Genomic DNA, 24,866 nt, shown 5'->3' with positions numbered 1-24,866 from the left:
AGCACTGCAAAGTCACATGGAAAGTCTGGGCGTGGAATCTATTAGAGGGCAGGTAAAGGACCAGACCCACACGCCAACTTACCATGCTGCTTATGGTTATGAACGCATGACACAGATTCTCCAGCAAGAGCAAAATCAAGAATCGTTCCTTTCACATTCCCTCTGTCTGCCTTCTTTCTTTCAGGTGCACACATCTCTAGATGGCCTTTGGAGACGTTGCTGGCTCTGCATTTTCAGAGTATCTCAATGCCGTCTCAGTTCCGTCTTCTGATCACATCGCAAAGCCTCTGGTGAGCTGTATAGTACATCTTGCTGGACATAATTTAAGACAGTTATTGGAACAGAGAGTATATTTTCAGCCTCAGGCACAATATATCATGAGGCAAATGTGATTAATGTACTGTTCTGTGACATTTCAGAACCATTCCGGGGAAGGGCTGAACTGCTCACTGGTGCTTACTGGGTCCCTGGAGGACATAGGCAGGAGCTGTGGTTGAGATCAGGGAGGGGCCTCCTGAAGATAAGACAGCGTGATAGACCATAAAGAAAGCTGAGTGCTGAAGAACTGATGCTTTTGAACTGTGGTGTTAGAGAAGACTGCAAGGAGATCAAACCAGTCCATCCTAAAGGAAATCAGTCCTGATTATTCGTTGGAAGGACTGATGCTGAAGCTGAAACTCCAATACTTTGGCCACCTGATGTGAATAACTGACTCATTGGAAAAGACCCTGATGCTGGGAAAGATTGAAGGCAGGAGAAGGGAATGACAGAGGATGAGATGGTTGGATGGCATCAGCGACTCAATGGACATGAGTTTGGGTAAACTCCAGAAGTTGGTGATGGACAGGGAGGCCTGGAGTGCTGCAGTCCAGGGGGTTGCAAAGAGTCGGACACGACAGAGTGACTGAACTGAACTGAACTGATAGACTAGGCTCTTCTCCCCGCAAGGGTCCAGGACCAGGCCCTGACAGACCACAGCCTGACGGCGCAGTGCAGGGGCTGAGAGCACAAACCTCGGGGCGAACGCTCATCCTTCACCCCTCACACCTACACGGAGGGGAGAGGTAGTGGTCAGTGAGGGCATGGTTACGCGGCTGTCACACGCGAAACCTCAGGGGCCTGAAACAACGAGCATTTGTATCTGGCTCACTCCACGTGACCTTCAGGGGTTGCCAAGGCTGCTCTGTTGCACCTTGCCCTTACTCAGGGGCCCACGAGGATGGAGGGAGCTCCACTGGGTAAGATGTTGTCAGTCACCTGGCGATTCAGTCACTCTTTCTAAAAGCATGCTTTATTTATTTATTTGGCCACATCAGGTCTTCACTGTGGCATGCAGGATCCTTCTTTGTGGTGTGTGGGCTTGGCTGCCTTGCAGCGTGTGGGATCTTAGTTTTCCGACTAGGGATCGAACCTGCATCCCCTGCATTACAAGGTGGGTTCTCAACCCCTGGACTAGAAGGGAAGTCCCTCATTCACTCTTTTTAAACATTTTAATTTGTTTTTATTTATTATTTATTAAATATTCTTAAATATTTATTATTTTATTTACTTCTTTTAAAAAAATTCTGTTTTATTTAAGGATCATTTATTTAGGGCTTCCCTGGCGGCTCAGACTGTAAAGCATTTGTCTGCAAAGCGGGAGACCTGGGTTTGATCCCCTGGAGAAGGCAATGGCACCCCACTCCAGTACTCTTGCCTGGAAAATCCTATGGACTGGGGAGCCTGGTGGGCTACAGTCCCTGGGGTCGAAAAGAGTTGGACATGACTGAGCAACTTCACTTCCACTTTTTCATAATTTATTTAACTATACACAATGTGTTAATTTCTGCTGTACAGCAAACTAATTCAGTTATATGTTCTTTTCCATTATGGTTTATCATGGAACATTGAGTAGAATTTTCTGTGGTATACAGTAGGACCTTGTTTACCCATTTTTATATAATAGCTTGCATCTGCTTTATCCCAAACTCCCAATTCATTCTTCCCCTATCCCCATTCCCCCTCTAGCAACCGTAAGTCTGTGGTCTATGTCCGTGATTCTGTTTCGTAGATTGGTTCATTTACGTCGTATTCTAGATTCCGCATACGTGTGATGCCGATGCTATTTGTCTTTCTCTGGTCTGACTCACCCGTCTAGTGTGGTCATCTCCAGGTTCGTCCATGTTGCTGCAGGTGGCGTTGTTTCTTCCGATGGCTGAGTAGTGCTCCACTGTATGTATACGCCTCACCTTCTTTACCCCTTCGCCTGCTGATAGACGCTTAGGTTGTTTCTGTGTCTTGACTACGTGAGTAGTGCTGCCAGTGATTCATGCGCTCCTAGAAGCTTCCCCCAGAACTCATGCCCAACCCACCCATGCCTCCCTTTCCTAAGCTAGTCACCTGGCCACATGGACCCATGCCTCCCTTTCCTAAGCTAGTCACCTGGCCACATGGACCCATGCCTCCCTTTCCTAAGCTAGTCACCTGGTCACTGATCTTGCACACTTCACCTGGTCACTGATCTTGCCCACTCTGGGGAAGTGCAAGCCTAGTACATGCTCAGGGGGAGAATGGTGGGACTAGCGCCGCTGACCAGGGTGGGAAGGAACTCCCAGTTCTGTCCCAGGGAAGAGACAGTCCGGGAGAACCTCTGCTGACCTCCTTCATCTGCATTCGCTCCCATCTCCCGAGACTTCTCTGGTTGGACTGGCGAGCGGAACAATCCAGCGGTCGCTCAGAGGCGGCTCCCTCTGCTGCAGTAAGCGTACTGGGTCAAGTGCAGGTCAGGACGCCCCTCTGTCCCCAGGCAGGGGACGCAGTGTCCACGTGACAGAGTCCCCCTGCTCTGCGGATCTCAAAACTCCTCCATACGAGCCAGCACCAGGGCTGTCTTGGGAAGGAAGCTTATGAGAAGTCATACTGTGGGGACATAAATTCAAATTAAACTTTTCAGTATGTCTACCTCTTAAACAAGCAAACATCCCTTTCACCGGTTTTAAAACTCCATCTCTGTGGTACTTGTATCTCATTTCTCAGTATTTCTTAATTCATAGGGGACTTAGGGCTGATGATGAAACCCAAACAAGCCCCTCTTCAATCTTCTGGGTTTTATATTTCATTTCAGTAAACTTTTCATCGAAGTTTCATTATAAGATACTTCACATACAGAAAGATGCACAAATCATAAGTAAACTGATGCATGTATTTTCATAAACACACATGTAACCGACGTGTAGGTCATCGGCAGAACACGCCTTAGATCGAGAAACAGGAAGTTCCCAGCACCTCAAAACCCCCCCTTATGTCCACTTGCTTTAACTAGTCCCCTCTGCCTACGATTCTGACTTTGAACCTCATAGATTAGCTTTGCCGGCTTTCAAACTTCACATAAACAGGATCCCAGCTTCTTCATCCACACTGCTGTCGTGAGTGGCTTTGATTTGTCCCTTTCCATTGCTGTACGAGGCTCCACTGCGTGTGTCTCTTCATGAGCTTTTGGGGTGGTTCTCGTCTGTCACTGCGATGAATGCTGCTTCTGTGAACAGTCCGGTACGCATGCCTTTGGTGAATATTCATGTCCATTTCTCTTGTATCTACCTGAGAGTGAAGTTTCTGGGGAATAGGGTATGAACAGGCGTGTGTATATTTTGTCTCCAAAATGGTTGTGTCCATTCACACTCCCATGGGCAGTGTATGAGAAGTGTGACATCTTCACTAATGCTTGGTCTTACCGTATAGTTAGTTTCAGCCATTCTGGTGGGAGCGTAGCAGCATCTCCTTGCAGTTTTATGTTGCATTTCCCTGACAACTGGTAAGACTGACTGGTATATGCTTTGGTCGTTTGAACAGCCTCTTTTGTGAAATACTTGGTCATGTCTTTTGCCTGCTTTCTGCTGGATTTTCTTGTTTTCCTATCAACATGTGGAAAAGGAAAGTGAAGTCACTCAGTCATATCTGACTCTTTGCAACTCCATGGACTGTAGCCCACCAGCCTCCTCCGTCCATGGAAATTTCCAGGCAAGAGTACTGGAGTGGGTTGCCATTTCCTTCTCCAGGGGATGTTCCCAACCCAGGGATTGAACCCATGTCTCCCACACTGCAGGCAGACGCTTTAGCACCTGAGCCCCCAGGGAAGCCCTCATCAAGCCACATGTGAGAGCTTTATATTTTCCACATATGAGTCCTTGGTCAGATATATTTATCTTGAAAACACTTCTCCCATTCCTTGGCTTGTCTTTTCCTTATCATCCTGTCTTTTCCCATTTTTGCTAATACTAACTCAGAGCTCTCTCCTCACTGCATGGGAACGACTACTTCCCACATCCATGCCTCAGATGGAGTTTGATATTCCGGTCCTAACTTTTCATGCCATGATCCAGAACCTACAGACTGGTTTATAGACAGAGGCTCAGCACACACCCTCCCCACTGTGTAAATTAATGCCCACAGTCCACTAAAGTGTGTGACTTCTGAAACAGGACCCTAACGGGTGATAGACTTTTACTCAGAGCTATCAGCCATGATTCATATCCATCTGTCGTAAATCATCTGTCTTTAAAGACACATCCACTGAAATGACCTCTGTTTCAATCATGAGAGTCCATGAATCAATCCAGGTCAAGGGAAAGAAGACAAAGCTTACAACATTTCCCCTTATATTGGATTGTTTTTTCATTGTTTTGAGACACATTTTGGCTCTAGGAGAAAGGGCCAAAGGGACGAAATAATTTCTCCTTTTTAAATGTGAAGGAAGAGTCACAGAGACTGTGAATGTGAGGTGGACATTTGAAGATGAGCATTTTTTTTAAATAATTAACTAACTTTCGGCCATGCGGCATCTTCATCGTGAGCACTTTTCTGGTTGCAGAGAACAGGGCTGCTCCCGGCTGTGCTGCAGGGGCCTCTCACTGCCGTGATTCCTCTTGTTGCGGAACACAGGCTCTAGGCTCACTGGCTGCAGTAGCTGTGACGCGCAGGCTTAGAGACAGGTGCAATCTTCCCGATCCAGGGATCGAACCCGTGTCCCCTGCACGGGCAGGCGGACTCATCCACTGCCCCACCAGGGACATCCGATCACTTGCTTTTTTTCACATTGAGGATGAGACAGGGAGCGATTCTGGTGTCTTTTCAGTGAGGATCTGCCCAGGTGTGATGCACACTGAGAAGGCAGTGATCAGCAGGAACACACAGCATCTGATAGGACCCGAGACGAAGGTGAGTGGACACACGGCCCTTGGGGGCCACGGCAGGTGCACTCAGGGGCTGTCAGCAGAGACCCCATTACGCATATCCTGGAGCTTCTGTCCCAGGACGTTTCAGGAAACCAGAGATGGCGCATACAGGGTCTACAAGACTCTCTTGCCTGGGAATTCCGTTTGAAGGGGTTTGATGCCAAACAGATGTGACATCTTGGCTTTGGAAAACTTCTGAGGCTCCTCCTTCCTTCCCAGGAAGCTGGTGGTGGCCTGCCGGGACCATGGGTGGACAGCCACTCCTCCCCACCCGGGGAGCTTCCTTGGGGAGCAGACCAAGGATGCATTAAAAACACGTGGTTGCCGACCAAACCCTGCCTGGTATAAAGCAAAAAGCGGACTGGCGATCCCCAGGCAGTGGTTCTCGACGTCCATACGTGCTTTTCTGGAAGAGGGATTTTCACTTCCTGTCAAAACTCAGAGTAAATAAATACACTCATTACGTGGCCAAATGTGAGAACACTTCTTTCCAAGTATTCTCAGAGCAAGTCAGTGAGTCCTGGGTGGTAAATGCCTCTTCGGCTCCATGCAGCTCAGGCCTCTCTCTGCCCCTCTGAGCAGCCAGCCAGGAGTGATGTGGGTTTTCCCTGGACTGGAAGCAAGAACTGAGCCAGTGTGTTGGTGGTCCCAGGACCCCTGCGAACCTCTAAGAGTGGAAACCTACAACTCTTCCTTGGGTTTGGGGATGCTACCATGAAAATGAAGAGAGAGCAGGAAGTTTCCAGGTAATTTGCTACGGGGTTTTCTCAGGGGTCCCCCCTCAGATACACAGCAGGGGTCACAGATGAGCTGCAAAGCTCTGTAGCCATCACTGGTCAAACCACAGACATGGTCCTTGGATGCTGGTTCATGTTCTAATCACTCCAGCCCGACCTATCTGATAGTCACCCAGCCCAGGTGCACAGTCTTCACTGTCACCAGCCTGGAGTTGGGTGAGTCTGCGCCCCCCAGAACTGGGGGCCTCCAGAGGTCAGAGGAGCCAAGCTGTCAGCGTCCTGCCAGCTCACACCCCCTCCCCCAGACCCAGCCTTTCCATGCTTCTGGCTCCCGGGGTTCCCACCCAAAACACTTACTAGACATCCTTCCAGAATGATAGGCTGTTTAATCCAGATACAACTGTAAATGGACAACGGATTGCTTTTTTATTAATATATAGAATTTCCCAGCGCCCAAAGATTCTACCATGAGGTTCCAATTTGCATTTACTAGAGTAAGAAAATAAGGAAACTAGGTTTCCTTTGTATATTTGGCACTCGATGGGAGCTGGGTAGCAGGGGAAAAATGATGCTCTTGTCTAATTTAATAAACGTCTTTTGATCCAATCATCTCGGCAGCCTTCTGAATCAGCTGGCCTCTGTCATGTCGCTCGGAGCTCAGAAGGCTCCTGGCTGCCCCGGCTCTGGGGAGAAGGGGGCGTAAAGCATGCTTGGTCTTGGAGGAAGGGCAGCCCTGGCCTGCCGTCCTCTGGGGCGTTGCCTGGGGCCCTGGGTGTGGTTGGCCCGCCCTTGTCTCTTGATGTTCTGCCACCGAGACTCCAGGGGCGCGACCAGTGGCTCCTTCTCAGCCTGCTCACCGCCCAGCGGCTCTCTACTGACCAGGGGCCCCACCCCAGCCCTTCCTGGTGTCTGTCCTGGGGGCTGAAGCCCTTAGCCCACGTGTTTGGCCCCTTAGTTCAGTTCAGTCGCTCAGTCATGGGCTGAGCCCCATGGACTGCAGCACGCCTGGCTTCCCTGTCCATCACCAACCCCTGGAGCTTGCTCACACTCCCGTATCTACCTGCCTTGTTGCTGTTGATTAGTCACTAATTCGTGTCTCACTCTTTGCGACCCCATGAAATGTAGCCCACCAGGCTCTCCTCTTTCCTGGGGAATTTCCAGGCAAGAACACTGGAGTGGGTTGCCATTTCTTCCTCCAGCGGATCTTCCCCACCCAGGGATCGAACCTGGGTCACCCATATTGGCAGGTGGATTCTTCACCGCTCAGCCAGCTTCCCTGATATCTGCCTGCCTAGGGGGTCATTTCACCCCATTGGCCCCCTTCTCTGGGAATCCTCCCAGGCAAACTTCAGTGAAGTCTAAGTATCCCCTGCGAGTATGAACAGAAATTTCTAGTTGCCTTCCCACCAAGGCGAGGTCCAGGGAATTATGGGAGGGCCAGTCTGGAGTACGTCCCTTCCTGACCCTGGGTTCCCTCCCCAAGGCCTTAAGGGCATGAAACATAAAAGCGCCTCTGGCCTTCACTCTATCCTCTCTCTCTGTTAACACACATCCCCTACACTCCTGGGACCCCAGCCTCAACAGCCACCCATATCTGACTATCAACCACCTTATGGGGCCAGTCACGGCAGCAGGAGGCTCTGCGGGGGTCAAGTGTCTCAGCGCTTTCACCTTTGTGGTGGCTCAAAACTGTCGAGTGTTAAAATTTCAGGAGGCTGGTTGTTACAAACAGGCGTAATTAAAACTGAACTTATATACACTCACAATTAGATAAATTTGGTTAAAACAAAAGGAATGAAAACTTAAAACTCATGATCCTCTGAATATTTTACTATGATCTATACCCTTGAGATTATTCCATATTGCTGGTTTAACTTTCTTTTTTATTTAAAAATAAAATTTCTTCCAACAGTGATGGTGTTTGGTTCATTATACAACAAAGAACTGATGCTTTTGAGCTGTGGTGTTGGAGAAGACTCTTGAGAGTTGCTTGGACTGCAAGGAGATCAAACCAGTCAGTCTTAAAGGAAATCAGTCCTGAATATTCATTGGAAGCTGAAGCTGAAACTCCAGTACTTTGGCCACCTGATGGGAAGAACTGACTCACTGGAAAAGACCCTGATGCTGGGAAAGATCGAAGGCAGGAGAAGAAGGGGACGACAGAGAATGATATGGTTGTATGGCATCACTGACGCAATGGACATGAGTTTGAGTAGGCTCCAGGAGTTGGTGATGGACAGGGAAACCTGGCGTGCTGCAGTTTATGGGGTTGCAAAGAACTGGACACGACTGAGTGACTTTTCAGCCTCATACATTTATTTAAAAGATAATATATTTTTCATCTCTTATAAATAGAAAATTACCCCTCTCTAAAATTTTTCTATGTTCAGTGAAATTAATCACAAGGCAAAAATTTTCTTTTGGGTTGTAATAACAATGACTTTTGATATTTTAAATGTTTATCCTATGTCCTGGTTTCTTGTTACTTTCTGCTCACCTCATTCTTAAAGCTCATATATCTCATTGCTATAGTTTAGACATATTGAAGAGTTGCTTGTTTTTAATCATAAATATCATCAAACATCTCCAAACTATGTCTACGATGATCCTGTATATCCATCAGCTCTATTCAAATATTATCAAGAAATTGCCACGTCATTTACCTGTCTTTCTTCCTTCTTTCTGGAATGTTTTTAACTGAATTCCAGACAACAGATCACATCTCTTTTATCCTCTTCAGTGTGCATTTCCTTAAAAGCAAGGTCATTTTCTTACATAATCGTAATTCAGCACTCTTAACTCCTAACGTAACTAATACAGCAATTTCTTGATAGAATCCGATATCGTTTCGTATTCCAATGGCCGGGATTGCCTCAAAACGAAAAGCTTGACTTTAAAAATCAATCCTCCTTGGCCTGTTTCAATAGAGTGGGGTCTGTGAGATGCTGAGCCAGGGTGAGAGAAGACAGGAGATGGACCGCCGCCCCTCCTCCGACCTCCCTTCCCCTCGCCCCTCCCCCAACCCTCTCCCCCACCCCCCGCCAGAAGTTTCAGCTAATTCCCCTGTCCCATCGCTCTTCCTGCTGAGTAAATTGCAGGCCTGGAAGAATAGCTCTAAGTACTCACACGGACAGTCTGGAGGGTGAATATTTGATTTCTCAGCCCCATTTATTACAGCTCCCATTAAGCCTCCACTCGCACAGCTGCCCCGCAGCCCCGGTGGAAACCCCGCGTGTGCAAGCCCAGCCACTTAGGCTGGAGATGAGAAAGGATGGCTTGTTTTTTCAAGTGCATTTTATATCCACTTCAAAAATGTCTGAAGCTAGGAGGACACTTTCATTTTGTAAAAGGTTAGGAATAAAGAACTTAGGCAGCGTCGGCCTATTTCGAAGGAGCAGACGATTCCGCAGATCAAAGGGCAGACCATGGAAACTGTAGTCACGGGTTTGGTGTTTTCCCCTGGAGATCAGAGAAGCCCGAGTGCAGAGGAAGGTGAACACACATCTGAAAACATCCCGATTAAGGGCTGACAGCGCTCCGGTGCAGCGGAGACAAGAATCCGGTCCCTCGGACCACGCCCGGCCTCCTTTGAAGATTCAGCTGCCCCCGAAACAGCTGTAGGGTAACATCCAGAGATTTGGGGCGGGGCCTCGGGCTTTTTAGATGCACTGCTTTTTAGACGGACTGGACAGGCTCCAGGTGAGAACTAACTGCTGAAACCAACGCCAAGGCAGACCAGGCTCCAGACCGGGAGCTGAGAATTCAAGATCTATTCTAGGCTCTGCCCCGTCCCCATTTGGGTCTAAAACATGCCAACCTGCCTCTTTCTGCAGCACAGACACCACTGAGCAACTTCCCTTTCACTTTTCACTTGCATGCATTGGAGCAGGAAATGGCAACCCACTCCAGTGTTCTTGCCTGGAGAATCTCAGGGACGGGGGAGCCTGGTGGGCTGCCGTCTATGGGGTCGCGCAGAGTCGGACACTACCGAAGCGACTTAGCAGCAGCAGCAGCAGCAGCAGCAGCAGCAGCACATTCTTTGACTCTGCTTCCCATCTGTGCTTCTGTTTGTTATGACGCAGGTGTAACCTCATCATCTCTGCAGAAAGCAGGAACCATTTGACCACAGTGATAACTTTTTCTACAGGAAAAAAATGTTTCATCATCCAGATCACTGAGATTCCTCTCTCTCTTTCCCTGCATCTCTGCCTAACTTGGGCAGACTTGATGGTATAGAGAACGAATATGCTCTTCTTGAGCAAATCACAGAATTTCTTCAGACTCTGCTTTCTGAGCAATAGAGATAGCAGCACCTACCTTTCAGATTGTTCCGGCACTTGAGACCTATAGTTCCTGGCTTCTTCATTGGTTTGTTCTCCCTCGTTTGACCAGTGATGCTGGTAGCTGAAGCTGAAGCTCCAATCCTTTGGCCACCTGATGCGAAGAGCTGACTCTTTGGAAAAGACCCTGATGCTGGGAAAGATTAAAGGCAAGAGGAGAAGGGGATGGCAGATGGTTGGATGGCATCACCGACTCAATGGACACGAGTTTGAGCAAGCTTCAGGAGATGGAGATGGACAGGGAAGCCTGGCATGCTGCAATCCACGCGGTCGCAAAGAATTGGACACGACTGAGCAACTGAACTGATTGACTGCTGGTAGCTCTTCATCCTACAAACCACCTCACGAATGATGTAGCCACCTCTCAGGTGGCCTACAGCCCTTCATCAGCCTGTCGCTACAGCAATGAGAAGCTGGGTCCCTTGGACTCCCTGCTGGCTCTGCAGTCCTGGAAGGGTCCTTCTCCATCCCCTCTCCTGCTTCACCAGCCTTGAAATACCAGGGCCTTTCCCAACATCTGCCTCATCTGACTTGTATGTCTCAAAGAACCTAGGTCTCAGATCTGCTCAGTGCCTAGTCCTCCTCACGTGGGACAAGTGGTTCCATCGGTAAGAACTGTCCTGCCTTGGATATCTCCTCCCAGAGGTTTAGGTAGTGCTGGGCCCACAAACTAAGCTGGGGGCAGTGGGCAGACGTCTCTGGGAGGCCGGAGTGAGGGTGGATCACAGTGTGGGGCTCACAGCTCTTCCCCCCACTCCCTGTCTGGCTCCCTGGGGTGCAGGATACCCCCTTGCCCCCGACACTGAATGGGCTTGGGCACGTGGCCTGCTGTGACTAGGGACACATGGGCAGAGAGGCATGGTAGCTTCATTTGTCCTTCCGTGCCCCTGCAGGACCCCCTGGAGGTCATTATCCGAAATCCTCACACTGCAGAGCTGTTCCCCTCTGTGCAGGTGGCAGATCCACAATCACTGGAGCCAAGGTCACCACACACCTTTGTTTCCCTCCACCCCCTCGGCCTGGGTAGACCTCACAACTGCACTCAAGAGCCACCCACTGCCCGGTTGGAGGACACTGAGCTTGGGACAGGAGCCCGAGGCCACCTCCCAAAGCCCTTCCCTTCCTTTGTACTCTCTGGAGCCGTGGGTGACCCACGGGTGACCCATGGGCCTTGGGTATGATGGTTATTCCAAAGCCCCAGGACATTTCATCACTGACTGCTTTCCTGTGGCAGTTGCTTAGGGTGAGGTTGCAAATCTCCCCACTGAGGAGGGAGGGCTGCTGATCTTTGTTCTACTTCCTCTTGTGATGCCTTTAACTTTTCCACATGGATTACAAGTCAGAGGGTTTTAGAAAGGTCTGTGCTTGGAGGTGAGTGGGCGAGGAGAGGATGGATTGTCTGGGGCATGAGAAGGGGGCATGAAGGGGCATGGCAGTTGGAATCTTGAGTGGACAGAGGGGGCAGGGGATGAGGGGGGAGGAGGTGAGTGGGTCAAAGGACCCATACGGCCTCTTCTCCAATTTTGTTGGAAAAGCCGTGGACAACCGATGAAAGAGGAACTGAAAACCACCCCTGAGTCTGTTCTAGAACTTCACTGCTTTTGTGTGCAAAATTTTGGTAATAATTGCCTGGAAGGATCTTGTGTTTAAGTTGGTACCCTTTCCCCAGTCGTGAGGGAGGACTCGGACGATGACGTCTCATCTCAGTCCCACCCGCCAGGGCCAGGAGGTCACCAGCAGGCAGCAGAGAGGTCCAGCACCAAGAAGCAGTTTATTCCCGATGAGCTGACCGGGCACTGGCTTAGGGACTTTGAGAAGCAAAGCCCTGTAACTGAGCTGACAGTTCAACAATGGGGATGCTCCCTGAAGAGGTTAGATTCGTTTGGATGATCTCTGGTCTTGTCCTCGCATGAGACCGTGAAGGAAATATAAGCCAGTTTTCCCACCACACTGCCAAGCTGTACCCAGGGGGAAAGACCCTCCCACCTCTGCCTTAGCCAAAATTTTTGTTGCTGCTAATTAAGTGACTAATGTGTAGATTTTGTGAAGGGGTGACTTTCGTTTTCAACATCTTCATGAAAGACGCGGTGGAGCACAGAACCGATCACTAGAATGACCTTCAGATTTTCCCTCTGATGCCCCCATCTCACCCCAACCGCTGCTTTATTAAAATAGTGTTTATTGTGTTTATTAAAACAGTCCACTTATCTTGAAGCTGATTTGGGAGTGGGACCCTGAAAAGCTTTTCAGTGTGCCCAGCAGAAGGGAAAGGGTGTTCACCTTCCAGCAAGAAGTCTTACATTGCAGAGTTATTATCTCGTGCGTCTTGCTTAATTCAGATGTAACTATAGCAACTGCTTAGAACTGGAGATAAGTGAGGAGTCATTCCCAGGAAAATGAACTTTGCCTTAGGCCATTTTAATTAAACCATAAATGTCTTTAGGAAAGAACAAGTTAGATGTTTTTAAAAGAAAAACCAGAGAGGAAGGGAACCACATCCTTTTTATATGTATGTGGATCTTCTTGACTTCTATTTTCCTTCCTAAGGCCATAAAACTAGGGAAACTATCCATGTGAAAGGAAAATACATTTAGAAAAATATGCAGTTAATAACAGTCGTTTTCAAAAACGCATTAAGTAAAGATGTAATATGTTTGTTCTTATTGTTATGGGTCAGCTCCAACCACGGCACAAATGGCATCTGCTGGAGAATGAAATATAATTCCTGGAAGTGCTGAGAGTAGCGGTGGTACTGACTCTCCCAGGCACAGGCCTGGCTGAGTCGTGGCCGAGTTCCGGAGGCCACCGCAGGATCCGATCCTTCAACACCACTTACTGGTTGCTTAAGCGTGGGCAAGTTTCCAAACTCTCAGAGCCTAGGTTTCCTCATCTATGATTTTTTTTTTTTTTTTGGTTGCATTGTTATACAACTCATTTTCTTGAGTTGTACAGCATTGTGACAATTAATGTATTATCAGTGAACCAGTGAAATTGCTGAGTCATGTCTGACTCTCTGCAATCCCATGGACTGTACCCCCCAGGCTCCTCCATCCATGGCATTTTCCAGGAAAGAGTACTGGAGTGGGTTACCATTTCCTTCTCCACATAGTACCAGCTTCGTAATATATATAATCATCTTTCCTGGTGGCTCAGGCGGTAAAGACTCTGCCTGCAATGCGGGAGACCTGGGTTCCTTCCCTAGGTTGGGAAGATCCCCTGGAGGAGGGCATGGCAACCCACTCTAGTATTCTTGCCAGGAAAACCCCACGGCGGGCTACAGTCCATGGGATCGCAAAGAGTCAGACACGACTGAGCAATTAAGCACACAGCATAGCACTAGCTTCAAGGTGGTCAAAATACAAAAACTTCCAGTTACAAGATAAATAACTTGAGGTTGTAAATGTGCAGCATGGTAACCATAGACAACAGCACCATATTGTATATTTGAAAGTCTCTAACAGAGTAGATCTTAAAAGTTCTCATCACAAGAAAAACATTTTGTAACTATGTGAGTGATTGATGTTATCTAAACTTATTGTAGTAATTGTTGCATTTTATACATATACCAAATCATTATGCTGTGGACCTTGGACTAATGCAACATTTTATGTCAGTTCAGTTCAGTTCAGTTCAGTCACTCAGTCCTGTCCAACTCTTTGTGACCTCATGGACTGCGGCATGCCAGGCCTGCCTGTCCATCACCAACTCACAGAGTTTACCCAAACTCATGTCCATCGAGTCGATGATGCCATCCAGCCATCTCATCCTCTGTCGTCACCTTCTCCTCCCGCCTTCAATCTTTCCCAGCATCAGGGTCTTTTCAAATGAGTCAGTTCTTTGCATCAGGTTGCCAAAGTATTGGCATTTCAGCTTCAACATCAGTCCTTTCAATGAATATTTAGGACTGATTTCCATTAGGATGGACTGGTTGGATCTCTTGCAGTCCAAGGGACTCTCAAGCGTCTTCTCCAACACCACAGTTTAAAAGCATCAGTTCTTCAGTGTTCAGCTTTCTTTATAGTCCAACTCTCACATCCATACATGACTACTGGAAAAACCATAGCCTTGACTAGACAGACCTTTGTTGACAAAGTAATGTCTCTGCTTTTTAGTATGCTGTCTAAGTTGGTCATAACTTTCCTTCCAAGGAGTAAGCGTCTTTTAATTTCATGGCTGCAGTCACCATCTGCAGTGATTTTGGAGCCCCCCAAAATAAAGCCGCCACTGTTTCTACTCTTTCCCCACCTATTTGCCACGAAGTGATGGGACCAGATGCCATGATCTTAGTGTTCTGAACGTTGAGCTTTAAGCCAACTTTTTCACTCTCCTCTTTTACTTTCATCAAGAGGGTCTTTAGTTCTTCTTCACTTTCTGCCATAAGGGTGGTGTCATCTGCATATCTGAGGTTATTGATGTTTCTCGCCCCAATCTTGATTCCAGCTTGTGCTCCTTCCAGCCCAGCGATTCTCATGATGTACTCTGTGTATAAGTTAAATAAGCAGGGTGACAATATACAGCCTTGACTTACTCCTTTCCCTATTTGGAACCAGTCTGTTGTTCCATGTCCACTTCTAACTGTTGCTTCCTGACCTGCATACAGATTTCTCAAGAGGCAGGTAAAGTAGACTGATAGTCCCATCTCTTTCAGAGTTTTCCACAGTTTTTGGTGATCCACACAGTCAAAGACTTTGGCATAGTCAATAAAGCAGAAATAGATGTTTTTCTGGAACTCTCTTGCTTTTTCGATGATCCAACAGATGTTGGCAATTTATGTCAATTATATCTCAACAAACTGGAAAAAATATAATATAAAAAAATAATAGTTACCAGCTTCATAAGGTTGTTGGTGAGATTAACTAGGACAATGAATGAAAATTATTTGGCATGGGATAGTCCATAAACACTAGCTATGATAATTATCAGTCATATCTTATTAATGAGGCAGAGAGTGATGGAAGGCTTAGGAATGAGTAGAAGTTTAGAGACAGGGCTCCTGAGAGTTCCTTTTCCAGAAACTAGCTAGGAAACCTTTTCCCCTTCCTAGGCCTCAGTCTCCTCACCTACAGTCTCAGGAGATTGGACTGCATGATGTTTAACGTTCTTCCAACTCCCAAATCTCCGTGCATCTAGTCCACCCTTTCCACCAGAGAGCTTTAAGGGCATGTTTCTTCGTGCACGCTCTGAAGAACCCAGGAAAGGGGTGTTAGTGCATCTCCACGTCTTCAGAGAGGATACTGGGGCTCATGATGGGGGAGCCTCAGGAATCTCATACCCTTTCACCCTCCTTTAAATTCAGAGGTCTGCTTAAAGGTCATTGATCAAAAGGAACACCTAAATCACCCAGCTAAAGTCATGCCCCAGAGTTCAGATTGGTTTCTGCATTCAGAGCTTATCATCTGCTCCTCAGCGGTTCACACTCCAGGAATCCAGGCCTCCTCCCGGCGTTTGCCTGTGTTAATCAGCCTGGAAGTGACACCCTGGACATGGACACTCTTCCCCTTGAGCTGTGTATGTATGGTGACTTTGCAAACATATTTACTAAGATTTTATATGAAGGAATTTGGTTCACTTCAGATTTTTTTTAAAAAATTCACAACACTATGTGCAAATGCACACAGCCCGCAGGCCCCCAGAATGTTACATTTCTTAGAATTACATGGGTAAATATATTGACTGGTACATTTATAATTTTATTCAGCGGATAATGCTATTAAAGGAAGAGGAGAAAAATCTATCTCTTGAAACTTATTTGTTTATTTAGATTTATTTTATTGAAGTATAGTTGATTTACAGTGCTTCCTTTAATAGAATTATCCACTGAATAAAATTATAAACTCAACAGTTTCTGGTGTACGGCAAAGTGATTCAGTTACACACACGCATAATAGTTTGTATCTGCTAATCCTGAACTCCCATCCCAGCCCTCCCTCAGCCTTCCACCCTGCAACCGCAAGTCTGGCCTCTGCCTGTGATCCGTTTCTGTTTTGTAGATGAGTTCACGCGTGTCAAGCTTAAGATTGCACACATGAGTGATGGCACATGGTGTTTGTCTTTATCTGACTTACCTCAGTTGGTACAATAATCTCTAGGTCCATCCCTGTTGCTGCAGATGGCATTATTGCATTCTTTTTTATGGCTGAAGAGTATCCCATTTCAGTCTGTATACACCAGGCATTCTTTATCCGTTCATCTGTCAATGGATATCTAGGTTGCTTTCATTGTGAGCAGTGCTGCTGTGAACAAATAGGTGTGCATGTATCTTTTTCAAATTACAGTTTTGTCCAGATACATACCCAGGAGTGGGCTTGCTGGATCATATGATAGCTTTAATTTTAGTTTTTGAGGAACCTCCATACTGTCTTCCATTGTGGCTACACCAATTTACCTTCCCCCCAACCGTGTAGGAGGGTTCCCTTTTCTCCATGACTTCTCCAGCATTTATTATCTGTAAACTATTCAATGATGGCCATTCTGACCAGTATGAGGTGATACCTCCTTGTAGCTTGGATTTGCATATGAAAGTTCTAATTTAAATTCAACAGCCCATCATTGTTACTGAGGATGTGGACAACACCGGGAAAATTAAGGCAAATTACCCCAGTGGGAGGGGTTGGCGGTCCCTAGTTTTTCCTGTCACCCCAGGCAAGCCTATGAATGATGTGAAGATCTAGGGGCTTGGAGGGGGCTTGTCTGGGGACCTCAGGGAAGACTTAGCAAGGAATCTTTCTCCACAAGGATGAGCAGAACTTGTAGGATGAAGAAATGAGGGGATGGCCTTTGAGGCTCACAGCCAAAGCTCTGAGTTTGCACTTTACCTCTTAGCTGCAAGGGGTCTGGTAGGCTGAACTGATAAGCCCACAGGTTGGGTTCTTCCAAGAGCAGACACCGAGGCGGAGTGAACAGAACAAGGAGAGCATTGGGGAGAGATATTTGTGAAAGGAAAGAGAGCATGGGAGCACTTGCGCGGGGGAACAGAGCGGGCAAAGCCTCTCCCCTGCCCATTCACGGGGCTACGTGCAGAAGGCGGCCTCCCTTGTGGGCAAGGGCCAGGCCCTCGCTGTGCACAGTCATGGTCTGGGGCCTCCGCAAGGACGGCCTGGACACAGCAACCGAGATGGGCGCCTAAGGAGCCCCAGAGTGGAGACCGCGGGGGGACCACGCTCTTCCAAAAGGCGAGGCTGAGCGGCGGAGCTCCGTGTCAGCCACAGAAAGAGCTGAGTGTGCGCGCAGCAAGAGTTACCATTTATTGGGTGCAGAATACATCCTCCAAGAAGCGCTTCATTCTTCCATCTGACCTTCAGAGTCATCCTGCAATGGAGGTGCTGTAACAGCTATTCCTGTTTTCCAGATGAAGACTGGGGGCTCAGAAAGGTAACATCAACTCAGAATCATGAGGCTGCTAAGTAACAGAGTCCGGGTGGCCCCCTTCACCCTGCCTTTTCAGTGTCTAGAGGTGGGGGGGGGGGTCTTAGTTTTACAAGATGATGATGGGATGAGCAGCTAAAGTAGGAAGCCTGGTCAGAGGGCTGGTCCCTAGCACAGCCCAGAGCAGCAGCAGGAGGTAAAGAGATATGAAGGGACAGCTTAGGAAAAGTCTTCCAAGAGAGATGATGCCTGGCATGGGGTCTCCGTAAAGACAGAGGGTAAGAAAGAGAAATCAGGGATGAGGCTTAAATGTCAGCCTGTTTAGATTTGATACCTTTCATGGACCAATTTTGACAACTTATAATACATTGGAAAGACATCAACCACATCCAGAGTCCTTGATTTATTAGCTAAATTATGTCTGTAGTATTATTTATTTAATTTGCTGGATATGCAGTACAGTTACAAGTTTCAAAAAGTATAAAAGTGTATATAATAAATATCTCCAGCTCTCCCCTGCTCCTCGTCTGATCACCTCTTACCATTGTGGGACACCCAAGTATATATCCAGTGTTACCAATCTTCGATACATTCTTCTAGAGACTTATAATGTAGATGGCAGCAAAGACAAAAATGTATCCTCCCTTTTTTACACAAATTAAAGCATTCTATACGTACAGTTCTGATCTTTCCGTATTAGTACATAAAGACCTGTCTGCTTATTTTTTACAGCAGTATAACATTTCACAGAATAGATATACCACATTTAATTTATCCTGTGGATGAACACTAAGAACACGTCATCTACAGGGGGAAAAAAATGTTCTTTCTCTTAAAAGTTCTAGTTTATTACCTCTGTAATAATTTTCTCCTGCTATGTCTTAATTTCTTTTCTTTTTTTTCCCTTTGATTGTACTTCCTGAAAGCTTCTCTGTTTTCTCTTTGTTTCCAAACAGGATCTTGATTTTAATTTTTCTGCAATTTACCTCTAATGTATCATGTTTTTTATCCCAATCAACACCTTCATCTTTGCTTATTTTTAGCATTATATAAGTTCTTGAGTTAATACTTAGTTAATTCTTTAAAAATCTTTCTTTTCCAATAGCAAAGGTTTGTAAAGTTATGAATTTGAGTTGGCAATATACTACAGGTTTTATTTGTATTTTATTATTATTTTCTTAATCATTTATAAGCTTACTTTGACAATAATTGATCTGCTCTTTGACTCAAACCTGTTTGAAAGAGTGCTTTCAGAATTGTCCCAGTACTTAAAATTTATTTTTTTCTTATCTATTTGCAGACTATTTCTGAAGTTAACACATTTTGGTTAAATAGTGTGACCAGCGTAATTTCTGCTTTAAAGTACCTAGTCAAGTTTTTCTTTAGCTTATATATAACCAAATTTTGTAAATATTCCATGTTTTTCTAAAAAGCCTTGCCTCTATTTGTAGGGTATACAATTCAATATGTGTCTATTAAAATAAACATGTTAATTGCCACATGCTAATCCTTGTCTTTCCTTATTTATTTCTTGTCTCCATCTGGCAGATTCTAAATTGGTGTATTAATGTCTTCCATAATTACTGTTTTGATCATTTCTCCCAGCAATTCTGACGCTTTGCACTTTATGCGTTCCAGCAGTCTGCTGTTTGTGCATCAAAGTCGCCCATGAATTTACACATTCCGAAGCGTTTTTATGGAATATGTAAATAAGGACAAGAGAGCTGTATTAGCTTTTTTTAAATTTACGGAGCATTTTGTGGAGTGAAGTTGCCTCTGGTGTCATCTCTTTCACCACAAAGTTTGACCAAACCACACACAGGGCAGAGAAATCTGTTGGTTCAGTAATTTCACTGCTGTTCTCAGAAACTCAGCCAATATTTTTCTTCTGAATGTAGTCCAGTCATTGTGTGGTACTCATAAACTCTTCCAAGGTATCAGTTTACAATTTCTTAAATGATGGAGTCACCATAGCAAAATGAGCAAGGTCTAATTTGTACCCAGACACAAATTTCTACTCTTGGCAAGACTTGCTTTGCTTCATCTCCAGAAACTTACTGTAAAGATTAAAAATGCAACCACAATTGGGGTATTTTCAAAGAGACATGAAGTTAAGCTATAATTCACATTTTGCCTTGCTGAATAAAGTTTAACCTACCTCAATAGGGAAGAAATTTCAACACAGTGCCTGGTCCTGAGTTCCTAAGCATCCATATTTGGGGTTTGTTATTTCACAGAACTTGCATCGATAATAACAGGGATTTTTTCCCCCTCCTGACATCATCTTTTAAAAATATCCTTAAATATACCTTTAGACACTTACACTAGCATTCCTTAACCTTAAATTCCTAGAGGTGAAATTCTCATATCGAAGGATGAGCAACTTACAACTGTGATGTGCGATTTGAAACTGCTCTTTGAAAAGCTTACCCCAATTCATCCAGTCACGTTGGATGTGATTTCCTATACTCTCATTGTTCTAGGCATTATCACTCTGTTCTGTGTCCAAAGAGGGTGATATTTTCCGGGCAGAAAAAGAATTTTCATTGCTTTAATTTTCATTTCTTTAATTACTAGTAAGTTTGAACACTTTTTCAAATTTAATGGCCGTTTGTATTTCTTCTGTTAATTGCTTGTACATCCTCACCGCCCACTTGTCTGTTGGGTTATTTGTATTTTTCTTATTTGTCTTTAACAGCTGTGTATAGGGTTATAAATCATATATCATATTGATGAGCTCCTTAAAGCATCCTGCATTCCAGCCATCTACAGACCCAATCCAGCTGAGTTTTTCTTACTGACCATTTTTAATATCAAAAGACACTGCAAAGTGATTTGGTATTGTTATTCCCATTTTAGAGATAAGAATGGAATTCAGAGAGGTCAAGTGGACAGAAATGGACGAAAATAACTGAGAGGAGGTTCTGAAGTTCCATGTGTTTTTGTCCTCAGTCCCCAGAAGTCTTGCACAACTTTGTCGCTGGAGCTGCGGTCACTGCCTCTTCTACTGATGTTCCTGTGACTTCAGACAGTCAGTTTCTACTTGACCCAGAAATATCCACTGCCTCTAGAAGCCTGGATAATCCCTAAAATCTTTATCTAGGATCAGCTTGGTTTAAAGTCCTGCCTCCTTAAATTCGTGGAGTTTCAGTTTCCAAGAATATCTATGTTCCATCTTAAGGGGAAAGCTCATTATTTTGTTTGGGTTTGAACACAAGTTCAAGAAGCCAGAGAACAATTCTGTGGGTTGAGGCAGAGTCATGTGGGGTTGGCCACGAAGCCTGGAGAGCTCCGATCCCCATCACAGGCAGGTTTCCCTCCAGAGCCTGAGGTTGACCAGATGGATGCACTGTGTGATTAGCAACCTTTAGCCAATGCCAGTTTGCTGACCTGTTTCGAAGAGGAAACAGGGAAAAGCAAAAACTTACAAGGGATCAGGTTTCACTGTTGCAGCACCAAATAAGCTTTTTTTTTTTTTTTCCCTAGAACCACCTCATCTCTGGTGAGTGGACATGGGTGGACAAGAGGCAAGCTGCCCAGCCCAGGGATAAAAGCCAGCGCCAAGATGCTAGTCAAATGACAAGGTGGCAGAACCAGTCTAACACAGCAGCATTCCCAGACCGTGCAGGCTTTGTGCAAGTGTGGAATACACGCCATCCTTGTGTGGCCCTGCTGTAGGTGGCTTTGACCATTCACCCCCAGAGCGATTTCTAGACCACAGATGTTTTCACTTGCATAGCCTGCAGGGTTCTGTTTGATTGGTTTCCTCTGGGTTTTTGAGACTCTAGAAAGTGGTCACCATAGAGGTGAACCTTGGCCAAGTTGAATCTCTATACAGTGAATCCCAGGAGCACAGGAGAAATTCTCCCTAGGCTGGTGGGCACCCTAGAAAGTTTCGTTGAGTTCCATGGACTTTGTATACAGATTTATTTGAATGAACAAGTTAAATTCACAAACTGGAGAGAAAAAGAGGAGATAGGCAAAGACAGAGAGGTGATGCCTGTAAATTCTTGAGTCAGACCACCAGGCTGAGATGTTGACTGTGTACTCACTCTGGGCAAAGCACCTCGGCTTTGTTCGTGCCTCTGTTTCCTCATGGGTAATGGTACTACGCTGCAGGGTTATCTGAGGAGTAAACTAGATAACACATTTACCTGCCAGGCATAGGAACATTAGCTAAAGCCATCAGAGTCATTGCAATGCCATACCTACAGCTGCCTTTCCTAATGCCCCGGGGTCCCAGTTCTCTTCAGAGCCAGCTTTAAGGGTTCTCAGACCTACCTCTGTGTTTTGCTTAAAATTCAATCATAACATACTATGTTTGTGAATTTAAATTATACATACATGTTTTAAATGTCATTATATATATAATTTATATATATAATTTATATATAATATATATACTTTAAATGACTCTCTCTCTCTCTCTATATATATATATATATATATATATGGGGCTTTCCTGGTGGCTCAGGTAAAAGAATCCACCTGCCAATACAGGAGACATGAGTTCACAGGTTCAATCCCTGTGCCAGGAAGATCTAGAGAAGGAAATGGCAACCCACTCCAGTATTTTTGCCTGGAAAATCCCATGAACAGAGCAGGTGGGCGTGCTACAGTCCACAGATGGGTCACAAAGACTCGGACACGACTGAGCAGCTAAGTGTTCTGGAATGATCTGATTTCGAATACCCTGCAGAGAGGCCTGAAGGTGAGCCTGGTGGGAGCCTTAGGGATGGGGTGGAAGTTGGGGTGCGGGTGTGTGTTGTGTGTAAGGCCATCTTGGGGACAGTATCTACACCGAGATGTGGAGAACCAGCACGCCTGCAGGGCTTTCTCTGTTTGCTTGACTTTGTGTGTTTTTTGCTTGTATTGAATGCACAACGAGAATGCGAGAATGCAAGTGCTGTTTGAATGATTTCCTAAGTCGTTATCACTGGCATTTAATTTTCTGGAAATGTGCACTTTATTTTAAAACTACAATGACACCACACTGTTTTAATATAATACTGCCGCCTTATACAGCTCTTCTTTCAGCCCTCACTCTGGGTCAGGGTCACAGGTGACAGAGGAGCAAGGCCTGTCCTCCAGAGATCTGGCTTCGGCCGAACACAGGGCAGCCTGAGCCCAGTACCCTCAGATTTTGCGTGCTGCGGCTGACTCCTCGCTGCCTGCATTGGAAAGAAACAGTTCCCACGATGTCAGCTTCTTCTGGATGCTAATGAAGAGAAGTACTCTGTGTTCCGAGCTGTGCTCTGAGGCATCGCTAGGTGCTTGGAAACTTAAGGCAGCTACCGATTTAACCCGGCATCTTGCCTGCCCCATCAGGGTTAATAAGGGGCAAAGATGGAAGGAAGGGAGAAACATGCAGCGAAGGAAAAAAGGGAGGAGGCCAAAGATGGGAACTGGGGGAGGGGAGGCAGGGGGAACAGGAGGGGCAAAGAGGGGGCGCGTATTACCCCCAGGAGGATCTAAGCCTGACCCTGAAGCCAGGAAAGCAGAGCTAGTTTCCTCCCTCCCTCCCTCCCTCCCTCCCTCCCTCCTGCCTTCCTTACTTCCTTCTGTCATTTTAACTTCTTTCCTTCCTCCTAGTTTTTCATTCTTCAGAGCCTCAAGGGAGAGTTGGTAATCTTCCATCCTTGAGGGATTATGACAAGGTTTAGAGCTCTTGGAATGTGCAGCATCTCAGAAGCACTGGGAATTTATTATCTATTTCCAAACAAAGCCATAATTAGATCGCTCCGGATAACTAATATCATGTTTTCAGAAGCCCCGAGTAGATGATAAGTTAATATTTGAACAGTTGACCTTAAAAATGTGACAACTGAGAAGCTTCTGGAGAGATGCCCAGGAAGGCACTAATTATGAAAGGGTTTAGCAAGGCCGGATGGAGAAACTTCCAGAATTCTCTTAAAAATACAATACAGTGATTTTGCAAATCACTCTGGTATAGTCACTGTGGAATTATTACTTGACAGTATAATTACGTTTTAATTGTGGGACCCTTCATGGGTGAAGTCCAGGAGCCACTCAGCTGCGCCTGCTGTGAAAGGTAAAGGCTGAAGTTTCCGCTGTAGAAGTTCTTCCATTTCCCAGTGACCACTGGCATCTTTCAGTTAGGTCCAGGCATTTGCACAGAGAGTGAGGACTCTCTCAAAGGCAGCTGGGCTCTCAAATACCCCCAAAGAAACAGCTAGCATCTGTCAAAAAACCAGCTAGAGGCTATTTTGCAAAATGTTCTGAAGACATATTTAGGAAAATATTCTCTGTTGTGCAATCCGCTCCCATGAGACAATGAAGTCTCCAGAGGAAAAAAGAAGCATTTTTGCAGGGGGCTGGGTGGGTACAGGCTCTTCACCCAAGATGCTCCTTGGGGGTCCATTCAGAACTGTTCTCTTTTCTTCCTGCTCTAAATGTGAAGCTCTTCAGGCTAGAAACCACAGCAAGCACAAATGACCAATGAAATGGTCCTTGCTCCAAATGATCCATGGGGTATTTCTCCCGTTTGACGCTTCCCATCTCCCGCCTCCCTCGCTTCCAGATCTGATGCCTGAGCTCTGAGGAGGATAAATACTACAAAGCCTTTTTATTGTAAACTACTTTCCCTACCCCCTGCTTCCCAAAATACTGAAAGTTTTATCCCCATTATAATTTTTAATCCCTATGGTGATGCTTATCATGTCTAAAATGGCAGTTTGGGACTTTGGGGCAAATGGTAACTATTTAGAAAGCTGGAGTCTCTTACAGACTTAGAAAAAGAGCTTATGGCTGCTGGGGGAGACAGGGGGAAGGATGGAGGAAGGGATAGTTAGGGAGTTTGGGATGGACATGTACACGCTGCTATATTTTAAATGGATAACCAACAAAGGACCTACTGTATATCACGGGGAACTCTGCTCAACGTTATGCGGCAGCCTGGATGGGAGGGGAGTTTGGGAGAGAATGGATATGTGTATGAATATATGTCTGGCTGAGTCCGTTCGCTGTTCACCTGAAACTGTCACAACATTGTTAATAGGCTACACCCCAATACGGAAGAAAGCAAAGAGGAAGTAAAGAGCCTCTTGATGAAGGTGAAAGAAGGGAGTGAAGGAGCTGGCTTAAAACTCAACACTTAAAAAACTAAGGTCATGGCATCCGGTCCCATCTCTGCACAGCGAATAGATGGGGAAACAGTGGAAACTGGTAGACTTCAGTTTCTCGGGCTCCAGAAT

The sequence above is a fragment of the Ovis aries genome, chromosome 1 (genome assembly GCF_016772045.2).
Source record: "Ovis aries strain OAR_USU_Benz2616 breed Rambouillet chromosome 1, ARS-UI_Ramb_v3.0, whole genome shotgun sequence".
In the NCBI taxonomy this organism is placed as follows: Eukaryota; Metazoa; Chordata; class Mammalia; order Artiodactyla; family Bovidae; genus Ovis; species Ovis aries.
The sequence above is the reverse complement of the archived record's forward strand: the minus strand, read 5'-3'. Positions refer to the sequence as shown.